This window comes from Heterodontus francisci, unplaced genomic scaffold, assembly GCF_036365525.1.
Source record: "Heterodontus francisci isolate sHetFra1 unplaced genomic scaffold, sHetFra1.hap1 HAP1_SCAFFOLD_345, whole genome shotgun sequence".
Taxonomy (NCBI): domain Eukaryota; kingdom Metazoa; phylum Chordata; class Chondrichthyes; order Heterodontiformes; family Heterodontidae; genus Heterodontus; species Heterodontus francisci.
The window spans coordinates 444,196-449,330 of NW_027141121.1; positions in this window are offsets into that span (position 1 = coordinate 444,196).

The following is a 5,135-nucleotide window of genomic DNA, read 5'->3' on the forward strand; positions in this document are numbered from 1 at the left end:
TGAGGGGAGCGTGATACAGTGACTGAGGGGAGCGTGATCCAGTGACTGAGGGGAGCGTGATACAGTGACTGAGGAGAGTGTGATACAGTGACTGAGGGGAGCGTGATACAGTGACTGAGGAGAGCGTGATACAGTGACTGAGGGGAGCGTGATACAGTGGCTGAGGGGAGCGTGATCCAGTGACTGAGGGGAGCGGGATGGGGTGAATTAGGGGAGTGTGACGCGGAGGCTGGGGGAAGTGTGACGCGGAGGCTGGGGGGAGTGTGACGCGGAGGCTGGGGGGAGTGTGACGCGGAGGCTGGGGGGAGTGTGACGCGGAGGCTGAGTGGAGTGTAATACAGTAATGCAGTGAACAGGATTGAAGATTATGGTTTTATAAAGACTGCTATCTGACATTCTCCTGACACTAGTACCATCCTGTTGACCTGTTGTGTTTTTCTCCCTGTCTCACTCTGCAATGACTCCCTCCCTTTTTTCCAGAACCCGTGACTTCCCAAACTCAGGAATCCGAGGAACAATCGACTGGAGAATCCACTGAGGTTTCATCCTCTATCCCAGCGGGCTCTGGAAGCTCAGGTATCTGCCTTGTGGGGTTATCATCGCAGAATCATAGAATCAGAGACTGGTTACAGCACAGAAGGGGGCCATTCAGCCCATTGTACCTGTACTGGCTCCCTCTAAGAGCTACTCACCTACTCCCACTCACCAGCCATTTCCCCATCACCCTGCAGTTGCTTTCTTTCAGGATAATATTCCAATTCCCTTTTGAAAGCCTCAATTGAACCTGCCTCCTGCACACTCTCAGACAGTGCATTCCAGATCCTAACCACTCACTGTGTGAAAAGGTTTTCCCTCGTGTCTCCGTTATCTTTATTCCCAACCACTTTAAATCAGTGTCCTTTGGTTCTGGATCCTCCCACCAATGGGAACAGTTTCTCCCTGTCTACTCTGTCCAGATCCCTCGTGATTTTGAACACCTCGATCAAATCTCCTCTTAATCTTCTCTTCTCCAGGGAGAACAACCCCAGCTTCTCCAATCTATCCATGTAACTGAAGTTCCTCATCCCGGGAAACATTCTCAAAAATCCTTTCTGTACTTTCTCGAATCCCTTAACATCCTTTCCTACCGTGAGGTGCCTGGAACTTGACACAATACTCGAGTTGATGCTGGACTAGTGTTTTACACAGTTTAACATATCTTCCTTGATTCTTGTCCCCTACGCTCCAATTTATAATTCCTGAAATTCCCAATGTTATATTTACCACTTTCTCACATTCCCATGGGGAGCGGGATACAGCGACGGAGGGGAGCGGGAAGCCGCGACGGAGGGGAGCGGGAAGCGGCGATGGAGAGGATCGGGAGGCGGCGACGGAGGGGAGCGGGATGCGGTGACAGAGGGGAGCGGGAGGCGGCGACGGAGGGGAGCGGGATGCGGCGACAGAGGGGAGCGGGAGGCGGCGACGGAGGGGAGCGGGATGCGGCGGCTGAGTGGAGCGTGATGCGGCGGCTGAGTGAAGCGGGATGCGGCGGCTGAAGGCAGCAGGATGCGGCGGCTGAGGTGAGCGGGATGCGGCGGCTGAAGGCAGCGGGATGCGGCGGCTGAGGTGAGCGGGATGCGGCGACGGAGGTGAGCGGGATGCAGCGACGTAGGTGAGCGGAATGCAGCTGCTGAGGGGAGCGGGATGCAGCGACGGAGGTGAGCGGGATGCAGCTGCTGAGGGGAGCGGGATGCAGCGACGGAGGTGAGCGGGATGCAGCGACGGAGGTGAGCGGGATGCAGCGACGGAGGTGAGCGGGATGCAGCGGCTGAGGGGAGCGGGATGCGGCGACGGAGGTGAGCGGGATGCAGCGACGGAGGGGAGCGGGATGCAGCGACGGAGGGGAGCGGGATGCGGCGACGGAGGTGAGCGGGATGCGGCGACGGAGGTGAACGGGATTCAGCGACGGAGGGGAGCGGGATGCAGCGACGGAAGGGAGTGTGATACAGTAATGTAGTGAACAGGATGGATGTTTATGGTTTTATAAAGACTGCTATCTGACATTCTCCTGACACTAGTACCATCCTGTTGACCTGTTGTGTTTTTCTCCATGTCTCACTCTGCAATGTCTCCCTCCCTTTATTACAGAACCTGTGACTTCCCAAACTCAGGAATCCGAGGAACAATCAACTGGAGAATCCACTGAGGGTCCATCCTCTATCCCAGCGGGCTCTGGAAGCTCAGGTATCTGCCTTGTGGGGTTATCATCGCAGAATCATAGACTGGTTACAACACAGAATTATCCAGTTCTTTGTGGAAATCTTCAATTGAACCTGCCTCCAGCACACTCTCAGACTGTGCATTACAGACACTAACCTCTCGCTGTGTGAATAGATTTTCCCTCGTGTTACCTTTCTTCTGTTCCCAACCACCTTAAATCAGTATCTTCTGGTTCTGGAACCTCCCGCCAATGGGAACAGTTTCTTACTGTCAAGTTGAGTCTCTCCTCTCTTTTCTGCATTCGGATTCAGTTTCCACCTGTCGGAACATTTCCACCTGTCTGTCTACATCCTTTTCACTATTCTCATAATTCACAAGTTTTGAGTCATCTGCAAATTTTGAAAATGTGCCCTCCACATCCAAATCTATGTCAATGGTCCGAGCAATATTGAAGAGTCCTGTATACAGTGACTGAGAGGAGTGTGATGCACTGACTGAGGGGAGTGTGATGCACTGACTGAGGGGAGTGTGATGAACTGACTGAGGGGAGTGTGATGTACTGACTGAGAGGAGTGTGATGCACTGACTGAGGGGAGTGTGATGCACTGACTGAGGGGAGTGTGATGAACTGACTGAGGGGAGTGTGATGTACTGACTGAGAGGAGTGTGATGCACTGACTGAGGGGAGTGTGATGAACTGACTGAGGGGAGTGTGATGTACTGACTGAGGGGAGTGTGATACACTGACTGAGGGGAGTGTGATGCACTGACTGAGGGGAGTGTGACGCACTGACTGAGGGGAGTGTGATGCACTGACTGAGGGGAGTGTGATGCACTGACTGAGGGGAGTGCGATGCAGTGACTGAGGGGAGTGTGATGCAGTGACTGAGGGGTGTGTGATGCGGAGGCTGAGGGGAGTGTGATACAGCGGCTGAGGGGAGTGTGATACAGTGATGTAGTGAACAGGATGGAAGATTATGGTTTTATAAAGACTGCTATCTGACATTCTCCTGACACTAGTACCATCCTGTTGACCTGTTGTGTTTTTCTCCATGTCTCACTCTGCAATACCTCCCTCCCTTTATTACAGAACCCGAGACTTCCCAAACACAGGAATCCGAGGAACAATCGACAGGAGAATCCACTGAGGGTCCATCCTCCATCCCAGCGGGCTCTGGAAGCTCAGGTATCTGCCTTGTGGGGTTATAATTGCATCATAGAATCAGAGACTGGTTACAGCACAGAAGGAGGCCCTCTAGCCCATTGTACCTGTACTGGCTCCCTATAAGAGCTACTCACCTACTCCCACTCCCCAGCCACTTCCCCGTCACCCTACAGATGTTTTCTGTCAGTATAATTTGCCAATTCCCTTTTGAAAGCCTCAATTGAACCTGCCTCCAGCACACTCTCAGACAGTGCATTCCAGATCCTAACCACTCGCTGTGTGAAAAGGTTTTCCCTCGTGTCACCGTTCCCTTTATTCCCAACCACCTGAAATCAGTGTTCTCTGGTTCTGGATCCTCCCACCAATGGGAACAGTTTCTCCCCTGTCTACTCTGTCCAGATCCCTCGTGATTTTGAACACCTCGATCAAATCTCCTCTTAATATTCTCTTCTCCAGGGAGAACAACCCTTGCTTCTCCAATCTATCCATGTAACTGAAGTTCCTCATCCCGGGAAACATTCTCAAAAATCCTTTCGGCACTTTCTCGAATCCCGTAACATCCTTTCCTACCGTGAGGTGCCTGGAACGTGACACAATACTCGAGTTGATGCTGGACTAGTATTTTATACAGTTTAACATATCTTCTTTGATTCTTGTCCCCTGTGACCCTATTTATATTTCCCAGGATCCCGTATGTTATATTAACCACTTTCTCACCTTCCCGGCAACTATCAGTGATTTGTGCACATCTACCCTCAGCTCCCTCTGCTCCTGCACCCACTTTATAATTGTACCCTTTACTTTCTATTACCTCTCCTCGTTCTTCCTGTCAACATGAGTCACTTCACACTTTTCTGCATTAAATTTCATCTTCCACCTGTCAGCCCATTCCACCAGTCTGTCTATGTCCTCCTGACGTCTGTCACTATCCTCCTCACAGTTCACAACAGGTCCATGTTTTGTGTCACCTGAAAATTTTGAAATTTTGCCCTGGATATCCAAGTGAATGTAATTAATATACATCAAGAAAAACAGGGGACCGAGCAATATTATAGAATAAAACATAACTGTACAGAGAATTACTAGGGACTGATGGCACTGGAGTAGAAAAGAGGAACATATTAGATGGGCTCAGTGTAACAGGGAAGGTGATAAGCTCTAAATTCAATTTAGTGTGTGTGTATACGCAGAGAGTGATAAATAACATTGTTGAGCTGCTGGCGCAGATAGCCATGTGGAAATATGATGTTGTAGCAATAACAGAGTCCTGGCTCTAAGAAGGGCAGGAAAGGGCAGTGAATATTCCTGGCTGCAAGGTGTTCAGGAAAGAGAGGGAAGGAAGGAAAGGAGGAGGGGTATCAGTATTGATTAAGGAGAACATTACAGTGCTGGAAAGGGATGATGTCGGAGAGGAGCCAAGGATAGAATCCATCAGATTAGAGAGAAACAACTAAAGAAATCACATGACATGCTGGGTGTATTCTATAGGCCAACAACTAGTGGGAAAGATATAGAGGAACAGATTTGCAAAGGGCAAACCGAGAGGTGCAAGAGTTAGAGCAGATATCAGGGTGGGATTTAATTATCCAGATATAGACAGGGACAGTAATAGTGTAAAGGGCAGAGAGGTACAAGAGTTTCTAGAGTGTGTTCAGGAGAATTTCCTACGTCAATTTGTTTCCAGTCCAACGAGGAAGGAGGCATTGCTGGATCTGGTTCTGGGGAATGAGGTGGGACAAGTGAATTAAGGGCCAGTCGGGGAACATTTAGG